Below are 27,775 nucleotides of genomic sequence, written 5' to 3'. Positions count from 1 at the left end.
TCGTCTTACATGAGTCACTAAACTGAATTGAACATTAAGGCCCAAGCACTGAATTTTCGGCAGGCAATGAGAGGTGAAGGATTTTCATATCTTGGCACAGCTCGGATATTAGCAGCGAGTTCATCTTCAACAGAATTTCAGCGATTTACAAATGAACATATTTAATCACCATCTCAAACATTTCTAAATGTATGACAAATGCAACTTACTGCTTCAAACGAAACAAAAACAGAAAATACTGGATAATCTCAGCAGGTGTGACAGATTCTGGGGAGCGAAATGGCAGCTGTCGTTTCCAGTCAAGTGGACTCTTTGTCAAAGCTGGAGAACTGGAATTGGAGATTCAGACGATTGTGGGTGGGGGGTGGTGGAGTGCTGTGTTGTGCCTCGATAGAGGGCTAGCAATAGGTGGGAAATTACGAAAATGTCTCGGGCAGAAAGAAAAAGGGAATGTAAATGAGGCTTATCAAGGCTATGAAAGGTGCTGATGGCGCATCAAGCGGTCAGAATGTGTTAATGGCAGAACAAAGGTAAGCAGTGTGTCAGAGAACAATTACAAACAGGGATCTGATTGATCAAGTAGGATGGTGTGGGCTGGGGATAGGGGGCAATGCTGAGGGTAAAACATATCAATGGAAGGGATGACAGGTTGATGGAAAAAACATGTGGTGGAGGGGGAAGTGAGAGTTCACAGTCTGAAGTTGTTGAACTGATAAAATGAAAGGGACAAAGAGCTGTCTGATTCCCCCAGAATTAGTCAATAGAAATGTGAATGCCCACACATAGGATGGTATGGGCTGGGGGGAGGTGGGCAATGCTGAGGGTAAAACATATCAATGGAAGGGATGATATGTTGATGGAAAAAACATGTGGTGGAGGGTGAAGTGAGAGTTCACAGTCTGAAGTTGTTGAACTGATAAAATGAAAGGGACAAAGAGCTGTCTGAGTCCACCAGAATTCGTCAATAGAAATGTGAATGCCCACACATAGACAAGCTTCTCGGGAACGTATTGGTTCCATGCAGTTTGAGCTCAGCTTCTCAAAGTCAACCCAATGTAAATGAATCCCGCCGTCTCCGCCGCAAAGTGAAGGAAACATGCGGTTTGACCAACGGAAAAACTCAACAAAGGGTTCGTCCGAGATTTGAACCCGGGACCTCTCGTAAATTCCGACAGTGACACACCCAAAGCGAGAATCATACCCCTAGACCAACGAGCCCAACGGAAAAAGCCAAAGCATACTGTCATTGCCATCGAAAATCAATCTAACATCTGTGGAGAACGCCAAAATTACTGCAACATCTCAGGTAGTCAGGCGGCATTTGTCGACAGGACAACAAAGTTCGTCTTTCACCATCACCTTTCATAAAAACCGGGACAGGTTAGAAATCAGAAGGGGGTTCAGCGCAGTTAGATTGCGAATATACAGACCGAACGATGTACCACATGCTATGGTATCAGCAAAAGCCGGCACAGCCGCCGAGATTGGTCATCATTAACATATTGACGATGAAGAAAGAGGAGATCTCAGGACGATACCTGGCGGCTGCCAACAAGTCTAAAAAGAATTGTTACCTCAATATAAACGCGCTCAGTGTGGAGGACGGGGCGGTCTATTACTGTGCAATGAGCACAGTGTCACAAAGCAGCTCCAACCACGTACGAAAGCCTCAGAGAGTATTTTCAATTCCAGTACATTTGCGTTCCTGCCCTTGTACCGGAGGATGGATGATCTGGATTCAGAAAAATACTCAGGTCTATTTCTCCACAATTGCATTGCCGTCTCTGTCCTTGTATAGGTCACTCGAGGAGCCGTTTCGGATTCGTGAGTTTAATCAGCATGTCGCGATGCACAGTACATTTAAGATTGGAATATCCACTTCCGAACAGCAGTAATGAAAGTTCTCAGATGTGGGGCTAATAAAATCTTCCAGGACCGTTAACTTAGGTCGACATTATGCCAATGAGTCTGAGCCCCCAGTAGTCTTCAGCGGAACATCGACTTTCTGATCGAAAATACATCAAATCTATGTTGACACTTCCTGCTTTCTGTTATGGAGGTTCCCGGATAAGGGACGCGTTTCAACGGAAGTGTGGTGCTGTCCAAGTGAGTTCTGTAAAATCCACGGGCCTGTGATGATTCCACGTCTCACAAATGTCCATGCCCGCGGGACCATGTGTACGCTCCTTCCAGATATTTTCCGCACTGCCTCAGGGGACCAATATTGCCAGCATTCTCATTCGGTCCCTGGCAATCAGAGGATTGGCCGTCACTGTTGAAATGCAGAGAGTTGTGACCCTGTTGTCGTCTCCGTGGCGCAATCGGTTAGCGCGTTCGGCTGTTAACCGTAAAGGTTGGTGGTTCGATCCCACCCAGCGACGAATTGTTGTTCCACTCCTGGATGATATGTTTTTAGGGGCTGTTTCGGATAGGACTAAATTGCTGGCTTTGAAAGCAGACCAAGCAGGCCAGCAGCACGGTTCGATTCCCGTAACAGCCTCCCCGAACAGGCGCCGAAATGTGACGACGAGGGGATTTTCAGAGTAACTTCATTTGATGCCGACTCGTGACAATAAGCGATTTTCCTGTTCTGATAACACGTACCGTGCACCGGCTGCGGCATGGAGTTTCCTGTATCGCTGTAATATCCTTCATGGCCCGAGCTGGGGAATAGCTCAACGATGCTGTGTCTCCCCCGATAACTCAGGAGATTGTGACACCTCCTCACGGACCTGCTAACAGACAAATGTTGAGCAGGAGTTGGCTATTCATCCCCTTGAGCCTTCTTCAACATTCAATAAGTTCGTGACAGATGCGAACATGACCTCAGATTCACATTTCACCTACCCCGGATAACCTTTGATTACCTGTTCAGTTGAGAATCCAACCACATCTGTCTTAAAATCTTCAATGGGCCTATCTCAGCGGTCTCTGGAGAAGAATCCCTCAGAAAAAAAGCCCAAAGATCTACATAACCGGGCCGGGTCGAGCAGTATTTCTGGCCATGATGTGGAGATGCCGGCGCTGGACTGGGGTGAGCACAGTAAGAAGTCTTACAACACCAAGTTAAATGATTCTGTTTTGTGATTCACCTGAGGAAGGAGCTGCGCTCCGAAAGCTCGTGTTTGAAGCAAACCTGTTGGACTTTAACCTGGTGTTGTAAGACTTCTTACTGTATCTCTGGCAGCAGCGCATCCCTTCCCGATGAACTTAATGCATTCTATGCTCGGTTTGAGCAGGTAACCAACAATCCGCTGTCCAGTGCCCCAGCAGCCCTTAATTCGCCCATACCCACCATTACAGTTTCCGAAGTCAGATCGGCCTTCCTGAAAGTGTAGGCAACTGGCCCGGACGGGATCCCTGGTCGTGCACTCAGAGCCTGCACATACCAGTTGGCAGAGGTATTCACAGACATCTTTAAACTATCCCTACTCCACTCCGAGGTCCCCACCTGCTTCAAGAAGACCACCATCATACCAGTACCAAAGAAGAACCAGGCAACATGCCTCAATGACTACCCTGCGGCGGCCCTGATGTCAGTTGTAATGAAGTGCTTCGAGAGGCTGATCATGAAGCGCATCACCTCCATACTCCTGGAACGCCTTGACCCACATCAATTCGCATACCGTCGCTACCGGTCCACATCAGACGCCATTTCCCTGGCCCTACACTCATCCCGAGAGCATCTCGAAAACAAGGACTCCTACATCAGACTCCTGTTTATTGACTACAGCTCCGCCTTCAACACCATAATCCCAGCCAAGCTCATATCAAAGCTCCAAGACTTAGGACTTGGCTCTCCACTCTGCAACTGGATCCTTGACTTTCTGACCAACAGACCACAATCAGTAAGAATGAACACCAACACCTCCTCCACAATAGTCCTCAATACCGGTGCCCCGCAAGGCTGCGTACTTAGCCCCCTACTCTACTCACTGTACACACACGACTGCGTGGCAAAACTTGGTTCCAACTCCATCTACAAGTTGGCTGACGATACGACCAGAGTGGGCCGGATCTTGAATAACGACGAGTCCGAATACAGGAGGGAGATAGAGAACCTAGTGGAGTGGTGTAACGACAATAATCTCTCCCTCAATGCCAGCAAAACTAAAGAGCTGGTCATCAACTTCAGGAAGCAAAGTACTGTACACACCCCTGTCAGCATCAACGTGGACGAGGTGGAGATGGTTAGCAGTTTCAAATTCCTAGGGGTGCACATCACCAACAATCTGTCCTGGTCCACTCACGTCGACGCTATCACCAAGAAAGCACAACAGCGTCTATACTTCCTCAGGAAACTAAGGAAATTCGGCATGTCCACATTAACCCTTACCAACTTTTACAGATGCACTATAGAGAGCATTCTATCGGGCTGCATCACAGCCTGGTATGGCAACTGCTCGGCCCAGGACCGCAAGGGACTTCAGAGAGTCGTGAATGCCGCCCAGTCCATCACACGAACCTGCCTCCCATCCATGGACTCTATCTACACCTCCTGCTGCGGGGGAATGCGGGCAGCATAATCAAGGATCCCTCCCACCCGCCTTACTCACTTTTCCAACTTCTTCCATCGGGCAGGAGATACAGAAGTCTGAGATCACAGCTTCAAAACAGCTTGAGAACACAGACTCAAAAACAGCTTCTTTGCCACTGTCACCAGTCTCCTAAATGACTCTCTTATTGACTGACCTCATTAACACTACACCCTGTATGCTTCAACCGATGCCAATGCTTATGTAGTTACATTGTATATCTTGTGTTGCCCTATTATGTAGTCCCATGTATTTTCTTGAATTTTGTTTAATTCCCTTTTCTTCCATGTACTGAATGATCTGTTGAGCTGCTTGCAGAAAAATACTTTTCACTGTACCTCGGTACACGTGAGAATAAACAAATCCAATCCAATAACCCGTCTTGCTCCATTTTTACATAATAATAAATGGCGATGGTCTTTCTGACCGCCCTCTCGCATCCACCTTGAGAGATGAATATCACCCCCCCCCCCCCCACACACATACCCCTACCCCTCTCGGTGTCGGTTTGTTTCTGGGACCCACTGCCTTTCTGCTATAATGTGATTGACGGCACAGACACGTATAGGGATCTCTATATTTTTGTGCTGGTATTTCTTTATATATGTGTCATATTGCGATCACTTCTACATTTGCTGCTACGCAGATTCTCTCCAATCAGACGGAATGTGAACTGTGCAAACTGCCCGATGCTGACTGTGTATCAGGATCGTCAGTATCGATTGTACTGCTGTGTGGTGTTAGTATCCTCTTCAACCCTCATTTCAGCGTCCAGATGTTCCACTGGGTCTTGGTGGCTCCAGTCTGATAGAAACGAACAGAAAACAATAATAATTTCAAAATTCAGAATCAGCCTCATATTGACCAACGTAACGGTCACCTGCACCATACTCATTATTATTTAATTAACAATAATATCTGGTTACTCAGTAAGGGGAGAATAGGGGTTTTGCAGTGAAGGAAATACTGAGTAGCGAGATCATAACGAGGAGGGTGACGAGGCGGTTCCCCGCGATATTTCCTGAATCAATCGCTCTTCATGGCAGGCAATTGTCTGTCAGAGCAGCAATCCAGATTCAGGTCCCACTGCATTGCTGATCCAACCAATGACAGGAATCGAGCAGCGGCAGCAATGTCTAGAATATCCCAATGGTGTTGGGGCGAGAGCACCAAACGGAAGCTGTGACCGGGGCACCCCAGACACAAAGCTGAAAAATGTGTGCGGCGGTTATCAGCTGCAGTCACAAGTGATGGGGCGGAAATAGCGACAGTTGAGCACCCAGCAGCCCGTGACCATCCTGCGCCTGCTCAACTCACTGAGAAGAATATAGTGTCGGAGGGGTGGGGGCAGATTGAACTGACGCTACCTGGGCCTATTAGAAATAACTTTTTCTATTGCCCTCTTCACCCTGCATGTAAATCCCGCGGGGTTTTCCGTTCTCAAGTTCTGACAATACCTTTTGAAATGTTCTATTGATTCTTCTTCTCTCATCAATTGTTGCGCCAGACTCCAAATGATAACAACTCACAGTGCAATCAACATCTTTGACTTGCATAAGGTGCGGTGGCCAAGAGGAAAGGCGTTGGTCTCGTAAACCAAAAACCGCGGGTTCGAATCCCGCCCGTGCCTCGGTGCTGATCCATTCAAAATTCTCTATGCCGTTTCATTATACCACAAACACTTGCAGCATGAAATATCATTCACATATCTTCTTCATAGGACATTTCACCATCAGCTAATGAAAATAATCCCAGACAATTTGATCTCTGAAAAAAGCGATGTTCAGAACCAGCATAAAGAAAACTAGTCTGTCGAGCCCTGCTGTTATTCTGAGTTCTAACGTCCGCATGTCCTCCAAAGTCTTGGCATTCTTTCGACTTCGTCGCATCCATGGTTTGAACCGAGAACTCCAGGGATGATTTGCACAGATTAAGCATCATTTTTTGATTAGAAACACCTATAGTGACAAAGATAGTGTATAAACAGCTGAAATTTAGATTTCTGTCTAGGTTTCCCGTCCTGATATGCATTGCAGTCAACACTGAATCCACTCAACAGCCGAATTCTAACACGGAGTAAACCGAATCCGGCAGCAGAGGGCGCCAAATTCAAGCACGGGCGTCAGAAACTCACCTGATGGTGTCGGCCAAGCCGATAGGATGGGAGGCGAGTGATGTCACAATAGACCCTCTCCCTGCACTGCACTAAGTTCCCTCTCTCCTGCACAATCCCTGACTCAGTCCAGTCCAGTTCACTGGGTGAGATTCAGTCAGACATGGTTGTGATAATACTGGCGGCGCTTTGGCACAGTAAGTAGTTATAGTGTTAATTAAAACAGATTAGCATATTAATACACATAGGCTATGTGTAATTAACGATCGGGAATGTCTATGAAGTGCCTGCATCAGAGGTCCCAAAAAATGCCGCAGATACAAGTAGATTTATATCAACTCTGTTTAAACTCAGGGCGGCACGGTGGCGCAATGGTTGGCACTGCTGCCTCATTGCACTGAGGACACGAGTTCGATCCCGGTCCCAGACCACTGCCCGTGTGGTGTTTGAGCATTCTCACTCCCACAACCTAGATGCCCAGGCTAAGTGGACTAGCCACGCTAAAAAGCACCTCTTAATTGAAAAAAAAACTCTAACTTTATAAAGGAACAAAAATCTGTTCATTTCATTCCTTCACTTTCGCAGGCCGGCTATATGGAATCCAGTTGCCCAGTCAGCAGTGACAATAACAGTCCCAGAAGGGGGTTCGGTGAAGTTCAATTGCCAATATAAAGGCCCCAACATGTCCAAAATGCAATGATATCAGGAGAACCCGGCACAGCCACCGAGATGGATTATCACCAACACCTTAGTAATGAAGAAAGATGTGGGTTCAGGACGATATATGGCGGTTGCTGACAAATCTAAACAGAACGGTTACCTCAGTATAAGCACATTCGATGTGGAGGACGGGGTGGTCTATTACTGCTCACTGAGGAACAGCGTTAGAGAAAACCTAAAGCCCCGTACACAACGCTGAGTGAGTGTTTACAGCATCACTGAGGTTCCTTTCCGAGAAGGAATTGATCCCAGGCTCAGGCAAGCAATCATGTCTATTTACCGGACATTTTTCTGTCCTTGTGTAGATCGACAGAGGGATAGTTTGGGAATTCTTGAGAGCTTTGGCTGAAAATATCAGCCATGATTGAATGGCGAAGCGCACTCGATGGCCAAGTGCCTATTCTGCTCCGATGTCTAATGGCATTATCATCTTGTTATTGTCTATTATGCCGCACATTTTATTGTATCTTTAAAACCGGATATCTACCTACCAGCAGAGGGAGGCACTCGAATGAGGAGTTAAGATGGACGAAAATCATGGCCTGCTCTCGCAGATGAGTCCAAGGACAAAGTCTTCTCGTTACCCGTTCCTGTAACGAAATGCAGAATGGATCAATGTCTGCTGCGGTACTAAATGTACCAGTTACTTAACGGCGGCACTGTGGCTCAGTGGTTTGCATTGCTGCCTCACAGCTCCAGGAACCCGCGTTCGATTCCCGGCTTGAGTCACTGTCTGTGTGGAGTCTGCACATTCTCCCAGTGTCTGCGTGGGTTTCCTCAGGGTGTTCCGGTTTCCTCCCACAATTCGCAAAAAGATATGCTGTTAGGTAATTTGGACATTCTGAATTCTCCCTCAGTGTACCCGAACAGGCGTCGGAATGTGGTGACTAGGGGATTTTCAACGTAACTTCATTGCAGTCTTAATGTAAGCCAAATTGTGACACTAATGAAGATTATTATTATTATGTACAATGACCGCTGAACAGCATGAGAATTACTGTCAGTCTGGGACATTGGAAGCACATGGTGCCAGATTTAGACTTTAATAGAAATCAAGTTGTCGATCGAAAATACCTGAAGTTTCTGTTGACACGACATGTTTTATGTTGGATTCCCACACAGATCAGGGACAGACTTCGCCAAATTGAGACGAAGGGGCGCTAAGGGGCAATTCAGCATGGTCAATCCAGGTTTCCTACACATCTTTGAACTGTGGGACGAAATCGTTTCTCGCCTTTTTGCTAAGTTGAGCGTGAGGTCAGGTGTGATGCCTGGATCTGGTATGTCTCTCTTCTGGGTGCCATGAATTGGATTCAATTTGAATTAGTTTTTGGAGCAGGCATGGAGCTGCATTAGGGGTTTGCCCCTGTCCACACTCTGAGCTCTAGCTTTGTAACTCTGATAAGGTCTTTAAAAAAAATTGAGCAGCCGGAGGAAACTCTCGCAGCCATGGGGAGAAAGTGCAAACTGCACACTCACGGCCGGAAGTGAACCTGGGTCCCTGGCGCTGTGAGGCAGCAGTGCTAACCACTGTACCACTCCTGTTCCACCGCACCGTCCCTGCTAGCAGGACAATAGAGGCATGGATTCTAAAAGCAGGGAGATCATGTTCGAGTTGTACAGAACTGCCGTGAGGCCACAGCTGGAGTATTGTGTGCAATTCTGGGCGCCACATTATAGGAAGGATGTGATTGCACTGGAGGGGTTGCAGAAGAGATTCACCATTATGTTGCCTGAGATGGAACATTTATGTTATGAAGAGAAGTTGCATAGTCTTGTGTGTACAAGATTACGAGGGACATGGCAGGGTGGATAGGGAGCAACAGTTCCCCTTAGTTGAAGGGTCAGTTGCGAGGGGACACAAGTTCAAGGTGAGGGGCAGGAGATTATGGGGATTTGAGGAAAATCTTATTTATTCAGAGGATGGTGACTATCTGGAGTAAACTACGTGGGAGGGTGGTACAGGCAGTGTGCTTCACATCCATTAAATAGTACCTGGCTGAACACATGGCACGTCTTCACATTCAAGGCTATGGAACACGTGCTGACAAATGAGGTCCTGTAGTTAGTCCTATATTTTTCACATGTTGGTGCAGACTCGATTGACCGGAAGGCCTCATCTGAATTGCTTGGTTCTGTGCATCTGTGATTCTGAGTGCTATAACATTCCTCGCGCTATAATAATTCCGCGAGTGACAAACTTCCAGGATTTCCGCGTACATATTTATGTCCAGGTATTGGCTGCCCAATTTTACTGGCCTTGTCTGTCACTGGCGTGTCGCTGGCAATCGAAGGAATGCATTTCTCTGCTGCAATAAAGCAAGATGTGATAATGTTAGGATAACAAGTACCGTGAGCTGGCTGAGGCATTGGTATCGCCGCACCATTGAAGGATACGGCCTGCTGGTGTGGGGGCTCAGCTCAACGATTGTGTCTCCCTCAGTAACAAACACTGACTCTGGAAAATGCAGGGTCTTTTCATTGCCATATGAGCATCCGATTTGGGAGCAGGGAGTTGGTCAATCGGCCACTCGAGTCTACGCCACAATTCAGTGACATCATGACTAAGGCCTCAGCTCCACATTCCGTGTAACCCAGGGGCGCTGGTAGAGGTATAATCAGTAAATTCGCAGATTCCGAGAACATTGTTGATGTGGTAAATAGTGAGGAGGAAAACCTTAAAACAGTGGCAAATTGACTCTGAAAATTGCGAGGTGATGCAATTTGGGAGGGCTAGAAAGGCAACGGAATATATAATGAAAGATAGGCCGCTCGGAATTACAGTAACCAGAGGGACCTGGGGTGCGTATCCATTGACCCCTGAAAGCAGCAGGACAGGTAAATACGGTAGTTAAGAAAGTCTTATGAAATAGTTGTGTTTATTTTCCGTTGAACATAAGAGCAGGGAGGTTATGATGAAGCTGCAGAAACGCTGGTTAGGAAACGGCTAGATCACTGTGTGCAGTTCTGGTCGCCGGACTACAGGAAGGATTTGATTGCAGTAGAGCGGGTGCAGTGGAGATTCACCAGGATGTTGCCGGGGATGGAGTGTTTCAGCTATGAAGACAGGCTGATTAGCTTAGGGTTGTTTTCCTCAGAGCAGAGAAGACTGAAGGGGGGCCTGATTCAGGTTTATTAAATCTATCTAATCCACCTATTCTGCATATTTTTGGGTTGTGGAAGGAAACCGGTGCACACGGCGGCAACCATCACAGACACGGGGAGAACGTGCAAAGGCCATGAACTCGCCCAAGGCGAGGATTGAATCCGGGTCCCTGGCGCTGTGAGGCAGCAGTGCTAGCCACTGTGCCGCCCCAAATAACCAAAGTCTTTGAGCAGGCTTTTGATTATATGACCTGAATGCTCCTCTGAAACTCCTTTCGACATGTAATGATGTGAAAAGCTCAATATGAATTTAAATTGTTGCATTTGTTATAGTTCAGTGAGACCTGATAGTTTACTGAGTGAGTGAGTCTGTACACCAAGATATGAACAAGAAGCAGGAGTTTTCGAATCACAGATCGATTCGTCAATCTTACATCTGTTATGAATGCAAGTTGCAATCGTAAACTGGTTTAACTGTGCAAGTGGACCTCACCTATTGTTTTTTGTGCGATGTTTTGTTACAATGTTTGTCATTCACTGTGGAAACTGAACTATCGATGAGGGCGGTATCTGCTGAGCAGCAGCTGGAACTGCCAGCGTGCGGTTTTTGTACGGGATCCCCCATATGTCTGTAGCAGTGTGGTCTGCATGGCACAGAAATACACGGCGCTGTCGGAGATCATTGTGTTACTGATCGTTAGCTCGGTAGTCTTTTTCTTTTCATCAAACGTAGAAGAAAACCGACCATTGAGGTCGGTTTTCCTTTGCACAGTCTGTCCAATGAGAAGAAACATGTAGCTTGGAGCTTTCCCGGGCTGCTGACTGTACCAATACACATAAGGGATAGGAGCATTTGTTTTCAAGTTGCAGGTTATTGTGACATTACTTTCCTCTTTAACCGTTATTTCAGGTTCCTTTTGTTCCACGGTGTCTTGATGGCTCCATTCTAACAGGAGTAACAGCGATAATGACAATCAGAGTCAGCTTCATATTATGCAAGACGATCATCAGCAAAATAATCACTGCCATTTTACCAACAATAAAATCTGTGTTACAGCAGCCAGGAAGAGAATGAAGGAAATACTTACGGAGAAGTGAGATAACGATGAAGAGCGAAGGGAGATGGTTCCTCATGATCCTTCTTGAGTTTGTAACTCTACAATGAGAGAAACCATCTGTCAGAAACGGAAATACAGATCCCCGTCACACTGCATTGCTGATCCGGCCAATGAAAGGAATGAACAGGCAGCAGCAATCTCTCCAGTAATACAATTGGATCAGAGTGAGAGCAGCAACCGGAAGCTGTGGGTGGGGATACCGCAGTCTGAATATTCAGTGAAGTGTGCGGTGACTCTCAGCTGCACTCCGAACTGATGGAGCGGAAATAGTTCACTAGACCGTAACCATCCTGCACCTGCTCACAGTGCAAGGTACTGAGAAGAAAATATCGGGAAGGACATGGCGGACTAGAATCTTCGATTCAGGGATGAGGCCACACAATCTCAATTCCTGAGACACTTTGTAATCGTTATCTTATTCTTCTTTCAAAAATAGCATTTTTTACATAGCCGGGTAATTGCCTTTACATTTACTTCTTAAAGCTATTGTTGAATTTTCTTCCTTTATTTAGACACCTCTTCTGTGGTGTAGCAAATCGCAGTGTAGATAATGAATTGAATTTTCCTGGGCTTTATTTCTCCTCCATCCTTGTATTATGAAAAAAAATGAAAATCGCTTATTGTCACGAGTAGGCTTTAATGAAGTTACTGTGAAACACCCCTAGTCGCCACATTCCGCCGCCAGTTCGGGGAGGCTGGTACGGGAATTGAACCGTGCTGCTGGCCTGCCTTGGTCTGCTTTAAAAGCCAGCGCTTTTAGCTCAGTGTGCTAAACCAGCCCCATTATCCAAGGAGCTGCTCGTGGAAACAGCTCTGTGTCATCGTCTTTGACAGACCCACTTACATTTCAGTAATTCAGTTCAGTCTCTCCTTTACTTTCTTTGACCTAAGGAGAGATGGCCTTGTGGCGTCATCAGCAGCTTCCGTGCCTCTGGCTCCTTAGCAGTAGAGCTTTACGGCAAAGGAGAGTCCCTTTGACCCATCGTGTTTGCCTCGGCCATCAAGTACCTATCTAGTCGAAACCAATTTCTGACACTTGGCCCGGAACCTTGCATGCAATGGCGTTTCAAGTCCTCATCTGAACGTTTCTTTCTTGTTGTGAGTGTTCCCGCCTCGACCAGCCTTACAGACAGTGTGTTCCAGGATCTTACAACGCTCAAATTCCCACTAAATCTTCTGCCCCTGACCTTACATTTACGCCCCCTCGTTGTTGACCCCTCTACTAATGGAAATGTATCTTCCTATCTATATTACGCATAATTTTGAACACCTCGATTAGGTCCTCCTCAGTATTCTCTGCGTTAAGGATAATATCCCAGCCTATCCAGCCTCACCTCATTGCTGAAACATTCCTGCCCAGAAAACCTCCTGATTAATCTCCTCGGCACCCTCTCTGGTATAATCACATCCTTTCCGTAAGGTGGCGACCAGATGTGCACAAAATACACCAGCTGAAGACTAACCAGCGTTTTATACAGCTCCATAATTACCTCCCTGCTCTTATATTCCATGCCACAGTTAATGAAGGCTAGTATCCCGTATGTCTTCTTCACCACCTTATCTACTTGTCCAGTTGCCTGCGGGGATCTGTGGGCATGAACACTTGCCTCTGTACTTCTTGGCATCCTGCCATTCATTGTGTATTTTCTTGCAATTTTCGTCCTCCCAAAATGCATTAGGGTTAAATTCCATTTGCCACTGTTCTGCCCATCTGCCCGTCCGTCTATACCATCCTGCAATCTAAACCATTCCTCCTCGCTATTTAGCACACCGACGATTTCATGTTGTCTGCGAAGGACGGTTGAGGATAGCTCAGGAGATTGGAAAGCCAGAACGGTCTGGATTCCTGTTCCAGCGCTGGGGTGGTTGCGACCTGCCTACCAGTAACGTTGCAATGGATTGGACCTGCCTTCGGACAGATAGCGCCAGAGAAAGAAATAATGAGAAGAATCCAGATTTGGATCGTCAGTTCTCATTCCTGACATTAATGTTTTGACATACAAATCAATAAACCGTAAGTCTATTCAGTAACCCCCATTCTGAACCGATTGAACATAATCCACCAGCAGAGGGCGCAAAGCCCAACATGATAGTTAGAAAGTCACATGAGACCAAAGCCATCAGTGATGTCACCGTGGGCCTTTGTCACAGTGGGCCTGGCTCCCTTGCTGTGTCTGGGTGGGACATTGAGCTGAACAGAGCTCGGGTTCCCTCTCTCCTCTCAATCTCTGAGTCATTCCATACCCATTCACTGAGAGATCCAGGCAGACATGTTTCTAATAATACTGGCGGGGATCTTGCACATTGAGTACTGGATTTTGCTCATCAAGACAGTTTAACAGATTGATGGGAATTTACACAGACTCATACAGTTAGATAGAGGATAATACCTTGATCCCGTTTAACCTCCTGCTCTTTAGATCCTCTTCTTTCACAGGCGAACTACTTGCAGATCCAGTTTCCGGTGACAGTAGCTGTGTTTGAAGGGATAGATTGCAAATATATAACCCCGGTAATAAGAAACATCCACTGATATGGACAGAAACGAGCACAGTGTCCAAACTGGATTATTAATGAAGTAGTAAGGCTGTAAAAACTGTAAAAAGATGGAATCTGAAGACAATATCTGCCTGTTGCTCATTAAATAAGCGGCCTAAGTGTGGTGGTCTTTTCCTGTGCAGTGAAACACAGCATCAGATAAAAACCAAGAACCCGCAAAAACCTCCTCTGCGAGTATTTGTGTAGTCTTCTTTAGCGCCTTGATCAGCCAGGTTAATTCCATCCCAGGCCCACGGGGAACAAACATTGGCAGGTTTGTTAATCAAACATTTGCACTGTTGTTTTTATCCTTGTTCAAATCAACCGATGTGAGAAATCTTGTGACGTAGCTCAATGTCTCAGCCGATACCTCCTCAGTAAATATCTCGCAGTTATCCCGTCATATTGACCGGCCTACATGGGCAGAGAAAGCTCTTGGATATGGAGTGATTATAACTGAACTGTCTTTCTAGAGCCTTCAACTCGGACGGATCCTGGGAGACTGTGCGTCATTCATCCCTGTAACAAAACGTGGAATATGTCTCGGTCTGGAATTTGATTTGACACAAGAAATAGACAACGACCTCTGAATATTGACTCACCGAACGGTACAATGATTATTATCTTCAAGCACCATGGAACCCGTGCTCTCTGGTTGTGACTTTAAAGAAATAAAATGAATTTAAATGGATTCTGGCCCTTCTTTTCTGATATGAAAGAGCAAACCAAAATCATGAACAGGCCTCTCGGATAACTGCGGAATCTGCGGAAACTGTCAGAATCACCCGGCAGGTTTTTGTACGGCGCTGAATGGTTTTCAGTTCACTGTGCCTCAACTGCACAGAGATAGGTGGCGGTGTCTGTCACTCGAACGTCACTAACATTCAGAGAGCTGTGTTTGTCTGCTGAAATGAATCGAGATGTAATCCTGTCCTGATCGCTGGTACCGCTCGCCAGGTGCTGCACGGTTCCATCCGGGTATTGTCTGTACCATTGTAGGATCTTTCCTGCTACTGTGGTGGAACAGGCCAAGGATGCAACATCTCCCTCGGTAACCACCATTGACTCTGGAGACTGTGATACCTCGTAACTGCCAGCGGCATCTGAGATGTAAAATAACATGAATAATTTAATATCACACAGACGGCGAGAATATGATATAGCACAATCAACTACAACATGACATAACAAGATATACAATAAAGGAAACTGTACGTCCCTATAACATGACATATCTGATGTGTGACATATTCCTGCCAGATATAGTGATCACACTCACACGGAGAGAAGAGTAAGCCATTCAGGGAGATAATCACTAAAGTGAAGCTCAGCTTCATGTTGGATCCTATCGATCTGTGTTAAGTAGCTCTCAGTAGTTTTCAGGACGAGAGACAATGCTGCAGAGGCAGCGCTGTTGTATATCAAACTGAGTCCAACACCAACTGCACCGTGCCCGCCCGAACCAGATCTCTGGGGCTTCTGATCACAAAGTGAAGCTGTGAAGGAGCTTCAGCATTGGTGGAGTGTGGGTAGGAGAATGCGCACGCGGCAGACCAGCGTCACTGTGACGTCAGATTGAGGACACGTGTGACGTTTCCCTGCACATTTAGTGACGTAGGTCTGTAAACTGAATGACGTCAGTGGAACTGGTTGAAGGGGCAGAAACATCTTTGCCGGAGCTGATCTGAACATCCAGCCCTGAGTTTCAGAGAATTAACAGCTGATCAGAAACAGAAAGGACGGGTTAACCTGGAGACTGGTTTGATGATGGATCTGACGGTCGGATTGGATTCGGCAGTGTATTTTTACTACCGTGTTGGAAACAGGTGGCTGACAGCTTGATTCGAAGTTAAGGTGGCTTCCTCCCGGTGTGGGTTTGAGCGGCTGACATCGCCACTGGTCGATGTGGCTGAATCTGCTCGAGTTTCTGTCGAAACGTCAACAGAATGGTGCTCGAAGACACAGTTCAAAGGGAGTGGGACTCTTGTTCATGGTATACTCAGTCTGTGAGTCCTACTTCTGATCAACTCTTCAGAGCCACTTTCTCCACCCAGATATAGAGAGAGTTTAGCTCCCTGAGTGGTGCTGTTGCTGTTTTGTTATTTTAGCCTCACTGCTCATCTGCTGACATGAGTAACGCAGCAGAGGTGAAATCCTAGAACTCCCTCCCTGACAGCACATAGACTGCAGCGGTTCAAGAAGGCAGCATCAAAGGTTAAACTAAAAAGAGCAACTTCTTCTGTCTTAACATCTGAGGACAGTACCCGAGAAACAGAATTTCCGTCACTCAGATCAGAAATACATGTTCAAACAGGAAATAATTATGTGTTTACAATTCCGATTGAAACCATGATTTCAAATGCGATGAAATGTGTTTGTTCCACAATTACCTCCCGAAAAGCCCACCTGCACCAGCCCCAAACAATCCAGACACTGGCTGACCGCTGTCAATCTGTAAAAATTGAAATTCGAAGCATCAACTTCTATTCCGCACCATTAAGAATCAGCTGTCTTTCGCAGATTTTTCTTACTTCACTTTCTTGCGTCTCCAAAGGTGGTTTAACACCTGTAGGTGGCGAACTGTCTGTCAGTGAATGGGAACAATCCGAGCTGAGATACAGTCAGTGCCTTCGAAGAAGAATCGCTGCATAGATCCAGACGGGAGTCGGAATGGGTTTGCTGGTCTGGTTATTGGCAGCACGGTAGCATGGTGGTTAGCATAAATTCTTCACAGCTCCAGGGTCCCAGGTTCGATTCCCGGCTGGGTCGCTGTCTGTGCGGAGTCTGCACGTCCTCCCCGTGTGTGCGTGGGTTTCCTCCGGATGCTCCGATTTCCTCCCACAGTCCAAAGATGTGCGGGGTTAGGTGGATTGGCCATGCTAAATTTCCCGTAGTGTCCTAAAAAGTAAGGTGGAGGGTGGAGGGAGGAGAGGAGAGGGGGGGGGGTTGTTGGGTTACGGGTATCGGGTGGATACGTGGGTTTAAGTGGGGTGATCATTGCTCGGCACAACATCGAGGGCCGAAGGGCCTGTTCTGTGCTGTACTGTTCTATATCTATATCTATTGTAGGACGGAAACACAGCTGTGTCAGAAAACATTAAACAGACACTGGAAAGGAGAATAACCATTAGGGGGGAACTCTGTTCTTGGGGTTTGTTATAAATTATGCAATCACTGCCTTGTGAAATTTGCTCATTTCCTACAAACTGTCTGTCAACCAATAAAATTCCTCGGAGGTCTTCCGGGATACTGATTGTACCAGAACAGAGTATCAAAAACAGCTGTCGAGTATCTACAGTCCAGGTTAATGCTCTGTCGTTCCAGAACCCGTTAACTCAGATCGATCCTGGGGCACTGAATCTTCACCATTTGTTCCTGGAACAAAACACAAAACGTATTCACTATATGGGAGTGAAGATCGTACACGGAGCAACAGGGTATCATTATGGTTAGCACAATTGCTTCACAGCTTCAGGCTCCCAGGTTCAATTCCCGACTTGGGCCACTGTCTGTTGGGAGTCTGAACATTCTCCCCGTGTTTGCCTGGGTTTCCTCCTGGTGCTCCGGTTTCCTCCCACAGTCCAAAGATGTGCAGGTGGATTGGCCATGCTAAATTGCCCCTAGTGTCCAACATTTCCCTTAGTGTTGGGTGGGGTTACTGGGTTGTGGCGACAGGTTGGAGTTGTGGACCTAGGGTAGGGTGCACTTTCCAAGAGCCAGTGCAGACTCGATAGGCCGAATGGCCTCCTTCTGCACTGTAACTTCTGTGAAATCTATGAAAATAATCCCGTCATATAGACCCTGTGACCCGGCTTTGCTCAAAGTGACCTAGAAGAGCGGAACGGAGATGGCGAAACGTTCACACAATAATTCAGACAGCAATCTAAAGATCATAAAAAGTCTAAATGTGAGTTAACGAACCGGAAATTAAGTTGTGAAATTCATTTTAGTAGAAATGCAAGTTATAAACTAACGAATATTATTATTCAGTTTCTGCTCGCTTGTTCTTAGTGAGTGTTGTGTTTGTTTTTGATGGTTTGGTAATGACACTGTGACCACCACAGGCTGAGTAATTGTGTCTGTCTATCAATGTGAGAGCGCCCTCTGCCGAGAAATGACTTGAACTCCCAGTGTGAGTGTTTGTACGGGACCCGCTGTATCTCTGCAGCAGTGTGGGCTCCTTGGCGCAGAAATACCCGGCACTGTCGGAGAGATCAGCCACGGCGATATTTAAAGGTACCGTTTGGTTTTCTTTGAGCAAAGCAGCCGAAAACCTGGCTGGGAAATCTGGAGATTTATCTGAACTGCCCTAACTATAGATTCTCATTACATTCCTCGGAGGTCTTCCGGGATACTGAATGTACCAGAAAAGAGTTTCAAAAACCGCTGTGGAATATCTACAGTCCAGCTTAATGCTCTGTCCTTCCAGAACCCGTTAACTCAGATCGATCCTGGGCCACTGAGTCTTCACCATTTCTTCCTGGAACTAAACACAAAATGTATTCAATATCTGAGAGTGAAGATAGCACACGGTGAACATTAGAACATCGACTCACCAGTCACCACATGGGGAATACATGGTGCCTGGATTAGAGTCCGACAGAAATCAATCAGATTTTGAATATGTTCTGGTATTAAAGCGAAAATTCAGATGAGTGAATGCTTCAGTTACTGGGAAAAGGAGGGGCATTTCCCAGAGACATGATTGGCTAAACAATTGACAGTTGGGCACCAAGCGTGAACCATATCTCCGCACCAAGAAGCCCAATTGTAAGATCGAGTATCAGCAAAATATAACTTATGTTAACTTCGATATAAGTTCTACATCTCATGGTTTTTTTATGTTGAGACACCTGTTTTTCAAATTCACCTGAGATTCACCTGAGGAAGGAGCAGTGCTCCGAAAGCTAGTGCTGAAACAAACATGTTGGACTTTAACCTGGTGTTGTCAGACTTCTTACTGTTTTTTTTAAAGGAACAGCTGTTGTCTTGTAATAAGTGACCTGGCCTCTCAACCAGACAATTAGAATCTGCAGCAACACAGTCAGGTTGCACATTTCACACGTCCGCTGACTGCTGTAGTGTAGTGATTATCACATTTACCTCACATGCAAAATTGACGAAAATGTCTCGGACAGAATGAAAAAGGGAATGTAAATGAGGCTAATCAAGGCTGAGAAGGTGCTGATAGTGGCGCATTAAGAGGTCAGAATGGGAACAAAGGTAAGCAGTGTGTCAGAGAACAATTGGCAACAGGGGTCAGATTGATCAAGTAGGATGGTATAGGCGGGGGGGGGGGAGGGGTGCAATTGTGAGGGTAAAACATACCAATGGAAGGAATGAAAATAAGTTGATAGAAAAAAACACGTGTGAAGTGTGCAGAATAAAATTAAACAGACCAAGAGCTGCCTGATCCACCAGAGTTAGTGAATAGAGATAAGTGAATGTCCACTCATCGACAAGTTGATCGAAAATGTTTCGATTTTCCCGGGAACGCGTTGATTCCCTGCAGTGTGAGCTCAGCTCCTCAAAGCAACCCCAATGTGAGCCGCAAGGAAATGAAGTAAACATGCTGCGTGACCAACAGAAAAGGGCTCGTTTTGAACCCGGGACCTCTCGCAAATTTCGACACCGAGACACCCGCAGCGAGGATCATACCCCTAGACCAACGAACCCCTCGAAAGCAACCCAATCATACTGTCATTGACATCGAAAGTCGATCTAACATTTGCAGAGAACGCCGAAATTACTGCAACATCTCAGGGAGTCAGGCGGCATTTGTCGACAGGAAAAAAAAAGTTCATCTTTCACTATCACCTTGCATTAAAACCGGGACCGGTTAGAAATGTAGTACGTCTTAACCAACTGAACTCCCGGAGGGAGGAAACAGAACAACAGGAAAGGGCCCTAGCATGGGGGCAAGTCAGGAGAGATTAAATGAGAAAAGGCCGTGCCTTCCCTGGCCACAGAGTTAGGTTAGCATCGAATCAGAGAATAATGACACTACAGTATGAGGCCAGTCCGGCCGCCGTGTCTGTGCCAGCTCTCTGTTAGCGCACTGGAAGAAACAAAAGATGCGTGTGGAGGAGCTGTCGATGGCAGATTGATCAACAACTACCGCCCGGACACAAAGAACAAGTGGAAACAAGATTGAAACCCAAATCTGCGATGTAAGGACACACAAAATGGGTGCAGCATTTACAGTGTGAAACTACTGAACACACACTGAGTGTGAAAGCTGTATTGAGCCCAGTGGAAAGATGCGCTGCTGTTCCTCGAGTGGCTGTTGAGCTTATTTGGAACATTTCAGGAGGCCGAGGTCCGGGAGGTCAGCGTTAAGATCCAGCTCCCCAGTCAGCTCAATTCCTCACTTTGGCTCTGTGGATTAGATGAGCCAAGTCCTTGTCAAGTTAACGCAGATCAGAAGCATCAATTTTATCCAAACGCACTCCAGCTCAGACACTGTCTCTCTCTCTCGAGCATCATCTGTGGGGAGAGAAACGTCGGAAACATCCCGAGTCCTGAGAAATCTTTTTCAGAGTGTGCCAATATAAATCAACCCCGCCGTCAGCATCGCAAACAATTCATAATCTCTGACCTGGAGTAAAGAGCCTGTCCTGGATTTAAACCCACGACCACTCCCATAGGCATTGATTCAAAATCCCTAAAAAAGAACCAGACCTCGAGACCAAAGAGCACAAATTTAAGACCGAGCTTAAGCAAAATATAACTTATGTTAATTTCGATATAATTTCTACATCTCATTGTTTTATATATTGAAACATTTGTTTTTGAAAGAAACAGCTGTCGTCTTGTAATTAGTGACGTGACCTCTCAGCCTCACCATTCGAATCTGCATCAACACAGTAAGGTGGTACATTGTACACATCGATTGGTTGCCAGCTGTTTCTGTAGTGCAGTGGTTATAACATTCGCCTCACATGTGAAAGGTCCCGGTCAGAAAGAAACCGGGCAGAAACATTAGACATTTAGCAATTCCTGTGAGGAACGTTTGCACAAAACACGTCTAATCCTGAATATTGCCGGAATCTCGGATGTTGGAAGAAAACGAGATTTCGTCTCACATGAGCCACTAAAATATATTCAACATTAAGTCACAAGCACTGAATTTTCGACAGGCAGAAGAAAAGGATCTTCCTATTTTAGCTTAGTTCGGATATTAGCAAGTTCATCCACAACAGAATTTCATCGATTTACAATGCAGATGAACGTATTCAATCCCCATCTCAAACATGTCGAAATGAACTACAAATGCAACTTACTACGGATGCTTCAATGGGAAACAAGAACACTGGACAATTTCAGCATGTTTGATAGCCTCTGTGGATCTGTCGGCAACTGATGTTTCCAGTCAAGTTGATTCTTTGTCAAAGCTGGAGAACGGGAAATAGGGTCAGATTCAGACGATTGTGGGTGGCGTATTGGGCCTCGATAGAGGGCTAGCAATAGGTGGAAATGACGAAAATGCCTCGGACAGAAAGAAAAAGGGAATGTAAATGAGGCTAATCAAGGCTATGAAAGGTGCTGATGGCGCATCAAGCGGTCAGAATGCGTTAATGGCAGAACAAAGGTAAGCAGTGCGTCAGAGAACAATTACAAACAGGGATCTGATGATCAAGTAGGATGGTCTGGGAGGGGGGGGGGGGATGCTGAGGGTAAAACATATCAATGGAAGGAATGATAGTTGATGGAAAAAACATGTGGTGGAGGGGGAAGTGAGGGTTCACAGTCTGAGTTGTTGAACTGATAAAATGAAAGGGACAAAGAGCTGTCTGAGTCCACCAGAATTAGTCAATAGAAATGTGAATGCCCACACATAGACAAACTTCTCGGGAACGTATTGGTTCCATGCAGTTTGAGCTCAGCTACTCAAAGCAAACCCAATGTGAATAAATCCCGCCGTCGACGCCGCAAGAAGTGAAGGAAACATGCGGTTTGACCAACGGAAAACCTCATCGAAGGGCTCGTCCGGGATTTGAACCCGGGACCTCTCGCAACTTCCGACAGTGACAAACCCAAGCGAGAATCATACCCATAGACCAACGAGCCGCACGGAAAGAGCCAATCATACTGTCATTGCCATCGAAAATCAATCTAATATCTGCGGAGAACGCCAAAAGTACTGCAACATCTCAGGTAGTCAGGCGGCATTTGTCGACAGGACAGCAAAGTTCGTCTTTCACCATCACCTTTCATTAAAACCGGGACAGGTTAAAAATCAGAAGGGGGTTCAGTGCAGTTAGATTGCGAATATACAGACCGGACCATGTACCACATGCTATGGTATCAGCAAAAGCCGGCACAGCCGCCGAGATTGGTCATCATTAACATATTGACGATGAAGAAAGAGGAGATCTCAGGACGATATCGGCCAACAAGTCCAAAAAGAATGGTTACCTCAATATAAACGCGCTCAGTGTGGAGGATGGAGCGGTCTATTACTGTGCAATGAGCACAGTCTCACAAAGCAGCTACAACCACGTACGAAAGCCTCAGAGAGTATTTTCAATTCCAGTAAATTTGCGTTCCTGCCCTTGTACCGGAGGATGGTTTCATCTGGATTCAGAAAAATATTCAGGTCTATTTCTCCACAATTGCATTGCCGTCTCTGTCCTTGTATAGGTCAATAGAGGAGCCGTTTCGGATTCGTGAGATTAATCAGCATGTCGCGATGCACAGTAAATTTAAGCTTGGAATATCCACTTCCGAGCAGCAGTAATGAAAGTTCTCAGATGTGGGGATAATAAAATCTTCCAGGACCGTTAACTTAGGTCGACCTTATGCCAACGAGTCTGAGCCCCTAGTAGTCTTCAGTAGAACATCGACTTTCCGATCGAAAATACATCAAATCTATGTTGACACTTCCTGCTTTCTGTTATGGAGGTTCCCAGATAAGGGACGTGTTTCAAAGAAAGTGTGGTGCTGTCCAAGTGAGTTCTGTAAAATCCACGGGCCTGTGATGATTCCACGTCTCACAAATGTCCATGCCCGCGGGACCATGTGTTCGCTCCTTCCAGATATTTTCCGCACTGCCTCAGGGGACCAATATTGCCAGCATTCTCATTCGGTCCCTGGCAATCAGAGGATTGGCCGTCACTGTTGAAATGCACAGAGTTGTGATCCAGCTGCCGTCTCTGTGGCGCAATCGGTTAGCGCGTTCGGCTGTTAACCGAAAGGTTGGTGGTTCGATCCCACCCAGAGACGAATTGCTGTTCCATTCCTGGATGATATATTTTTAGGGGCTGTTTTGGACAGGGCTAAATCGCTGGCTTTGAAAGCAGACCAAGCAGGCCAGCAGCACGGTTCGATTCCCGTAACAGCCTCCCCGAGCAGGGGCCGGAATGTGACGACTAGGGGATTTTCAGAGTAACTTAATTTGAAGCCGACTCGTGACAATAAGCGATTTTCCTGTTCTGATAACAGTTACCGTGCACCGGCTGCGGCATGGAGTTGCCTCTATCGCTGTAATATCCTTCATGGCGCCGAGCTGGGGAATAGCTCAACGATGCTGTGTCTCCCTCGATAACTCAGGAGATTGTGACACCTCGTCACAGACCTGCTAACAGACGAATGTTGAGCAGGAGTTGGCTATTCATCCCCTTGAGCCTTCTCCAACATTCAATAAGTTCGTGACAGATGCGAACGTGACCTCAGATTCACATTTCACCTACCCCGGATAACCTTTGATTACCTTTTCAGTTGAGAATCCAACCACATCTGTCTTAAAATCTTCAATGGGCCTATCTCAGCGGTCTCTGGAGAAGAATCCCTCAGAAAAAAAGCCCAAAGATCTACATAACCGGGCCGGGTCGAGCAGTATCTCTGGCCATGATGTGGAGATGCCGGCGTTGGACTGGGGTGAGCACAGTAAGAAGTCTTACAACATCAGGTTAAATGATTCTGTTTTGTGATTCCCCTGAGGAAGGAGCTGCGCTCCGAAAGCTCGTGTTTGAAACAAACCTGTTGGACTTTAAACTGGTGTTGTAAGACTTCTTACTGTGTCTCTGGCAGCAGCGCATCCCTTCCCGATGAACTTAATGCATTCTATGCTCGGTTTGAGCATGTAACCAACAATCCGCTGTCGAGTGCCCCAGCAGCCCATAATTCACCCATACCCACCATCACAGTTTCCGAAGTCAGATCGGCCTTCCTGAAAGTGAACCCACGGAAGGCGATGGGCCCGGATGGGATCCCCGGTCGTGCACTCAGAGCCTGCGCATACCAGCTGGCAGAGGTATTCACAGACATCTTTAACCTATCCCTACTCCACTCCGAGGTCCCCACCTGCTTCAAGAAGACCACCATCATACTGGTACCAAAGAAGAACGAGGCAACATGCCTCAATGACTACCCTCCGGCGGCCCTGACATCAGTTGTGATGAAGTGCTTCCAGAGGCTGATCATGAAGCGCATCACCTCCATTCTCCTAGAGCGCCTTGACCCACTTCAATTCGCATACCGTCGCTACCGGTCAACATCAGACGGCATTTCCCTGGCCCTACACTCATCCCTAGAGCATCTCGAAAACAAGGACACCTACATCAGACTCCTATTTATTGACTACAGCTCCGCCTTCAACACCATAATCCCAAAAATCGCGGGTTCGGATCCCGCCCGTGCCTCGGTGCTGATCCATTCAAAGTCCTCTGTGACGTTTCATTTTCTCGCAAACACTTGCAGCATGAAATATCATTCACCTATTTCCTTCATAGGACATTTCACCTTCAGCTAATGAAAATAATTCCAGACAATTTGGTCTCTGAAAAAAGCGATGTTCAGAGCAGTTCCCCTTTTGTACCTTCTTCGTCAGAACCAAAATAAAGAAAACTAGTCTGTTGAGCCCTGCTATTATTCTGAGTTCTAACCTCCGCATGTCCACCAAAGTCTTGGCATTCTTTCGACTTCGTCCTAAAGTGTGAACCGAGAACTCCAGGGATGATTTGCACAGATTAAGCATCGTTTTTTGATTAGAAACACCTATAGTGACAAAGATAGTTTATAAACAGCTGAAATTTAGATTTCAGTCTAGGTTTCCCGTCCTGATATGCATTGTAGTCAACACTGAATCCACTCAACAGCCGAATTCTAACACGGAGTAAACCGAATCCGGCAGCAGAGGGCGCCAAATTCAAGCACGGGCGTCAGAAACTCACCTGATGGTGTCAGCCAAGCCGATAGGATGGGAGGCGAGTGATGTCACAATAGACCCTCTCCCTGCGCTGCACTAAGTTCCCTCTCTCCTACACAATCCCTGACTCAGTCCAGTCCAGTTCACTGAGAGAGATTCAGTCAGACATGGTTGTGATAATACTGGCGGCGCTTTGGCACAGTAAGTAATTATAGTGTTAATTAAACCAGATTAGCATATTAATACACATCGGCTAGAGTATAATTAACGATCGGGAATGTCTATGAAGTGCCTGCATCAGAGGTCCCAGAAAATGCCGCAGATACAAGCAAATTTGTATCAACTCTGTTTAAACTCAGGGCGGCACGGTGGCGCAATGGTTGGCACTGCAGCCTCATTGCACTGAGGACACGGGTTAGATCCCGGTCCCAGATCACTGTCCGTGTGGTGTTTGAACATTCTCACTCCCACAACCTAGATGTACAGGCTCAGTGGACTAGCCACGCTAAAAAGCACCTCTTAATTGAACAAACTTAAACTTTATAAAGGAACAACAATCTGTTCATTTCAGTCCTTCGCTTTCGCAGGCCGGCAATGTTCAATCCAGTAGCTCAGTCACCAGTGACAATAACAGTCTCAGAAGGGGCTTCGGTGAAGTTAAATTGCCAATATAAAGCCCCAACATGTACAAAATGCAATGATATCAGGAGAAACCGGCACAGCCACCGAGATGGATTATCACCAACAAGTCAGCAATGAAGAAAGATGTGGGTTCAGGACGATATCTGGCGTTTGCTGACAAATCTAAACAGAACGGTTACCTCAGTATAAGCGCATTCGATGTGGAGGATGGGGAGGTCTATTACTGCGCACTGAGAAACAGCGTTCGAGAAAACCTAAAGCCCCGTACACAACCCTGAGTGAGTGTTTACAGCATCACTGAGGTTCCTTTCCGAGAAGGAATTGATCCCAGGCTCAGGCAAGCAATCAGGTCTATTTACCGGACATGTCTCTGTCCTTGTGTAGATCAAGAGAGGAATAGTTTGGGAAATCGTGAGAGCTATGGTTGAAAATATCAGCCATGATTGAATGGCAGAGCGGACTCGATGGGCCAAGTGACCTAATTCTGCTCCTATGCCTAATAGTCTTATGGTCTTATTATGGTCTATCATACCGCAAATTGTATTGTAACTTTAAAACCAGAATATCTACCTACCGGCAGAGGGTGGCACTCAACTGAGGAGATGGACGAAAATCATGGCCTGCTCTTGCAGAAAGTCCAAGGACAAAGACTCCTCGTTACCTGTTCTTTTAACGCAAAGCAGAATGGATCAATACGTGCTGCGGTACAAAATGTACAAGGTACTTAATGGGCGGCACTGTGGCTCAGTGGGTTGCTCTGCTGCCTCATGCTCCTAGGACCCGCGTTCGATTCCCGGCTTGGTTCTCTATCTGTGCGGAGTCTGCACGTCCTCCCCGTGTCTACGTGGGTTTACTCCGGGTGCTCCGGTTTCCTCACTCAAGTCCCGAAAAACCGTGCTGTTAGGTGAATTGGACATTCTGAATTCTCCCTCTGTGCACCTGAACAGGGGCCGGAGTGTGGTGACTCGGGAATTTTCACAGTAACTTAATTGCAGTGTTAATGTAAGCCTACTTATGACACTAGTGAAGATTATTATTACGACAATGTACGCTTAATGTATAATAACCGCCGAGCAACATGAGAATTACTATCAGTTGGGACATGGGAAGCACATGGTGCCAGGTTTAGACTTTAATAGAAATCAATTTTTCGATCGAAAATACCTGACATTTCTGTTGACACGACATGTCTTCTGTTCGATTCCCACGCAGATCAGTGACATACTGCGCCCATTTATGTTATGAAGAGACGTTGCATAGTTTTGGGTGTACAGGATTATGAGGGGCATGGCAGGGTGGATAGGGAGCAGTTGTTCCCCTTAGTTGAAGGGTCAGTTACGGGGGGACACAAGTTCAAGGTGAGGGGCAGGAGGTTATGGTGAATTTGAGGAAAATCTTATTTAGCCAGAGGATGGTGACTGTCTGGAGTAAACTACGTGGGAGGGTGGTAGAGGCAGTGTGCTCCACATCCATTAAATAGTACCTGGCTGAACACACGGCACGTCTCCACATACAAGGTTATGGAACACGTGCTGACAAATGAGGTCCTGTAGTTAGTCCTGTATTTTTCACATGTTGGTGCAGACTCGATTGACCGGAAGGCCTCATCTGAATTGCTTGGTTCTGTGCATCTGTGATTCTGAGTGCTATAACATTCCTGGCACTATAATAATTCCGCGAGTGACAAACTTCCAGGATTTCTACGTATATATTTATGTCCAGGTATTGGCTGCCCAATTTTACTGGCCTTGTCTTTCATTGGCGTCTCACTGGCAATCAGAGGAATGCATTTCTCTGCTGCAATAAAGCAAGATGTGATAATGTTGTGATAACAAGTACCGTGAGCCGGCTGCGG

At 46.4% G+C, this 27,775-nt stretch overlaps 3 non-coding genes across 3 annotated transcripts; all 3 read left to right on the top strand.

Annotated features, from left to right (window-relative positions):
- Positions 1 to 2,303: 2,303 nt before the first annotated feature.
- On the top strand, positions 2,304 to 2,381 carry trnan-guu. Its single transcript has one exon. It is a non-coding gene; the product is annotated as a tRNA-Asn (tRNA).
- Positions 2,382 to 6,093: 3,712 nt separating this feature from the next.
- Positions 6,094 to 6,165, top strand: trnat-cgu. Its single transcript has one exon. It is a non-coding gene; the product is annotated as a tRNA-Thr (tRNA).
- Positions 6,166 to 23,280: 17,115 nt separating this feature from the next.
- Positions 23,281 to 23,354, top strand: trnan-guu. The gene has a single exon. It is a non-coding gene; the product is annotated as a tRNA-Asn (tRNA).
- Positions 23,355 to 27,775: the final 4,421 nt, after the last annotated feature.

This window comes from Scyliorhinus canicula, unplaced genomic scaffold, assembly GCF_902713615.1.
Source record: "Scyliorhinus canicula unplaced genomic scaffold, sScyCan1.1, whole genome shotgun sequence".
NCBI lineage: Eukaryota > Metazoa > Chordata > Chondrichthyes > Carcharhiniformes > Scyliorhinidae > Scyliorhinus > Scyliorhinus canicula.
This window is presented reverse-complemented; position numbering and strand designations above follow the sequence as displayed.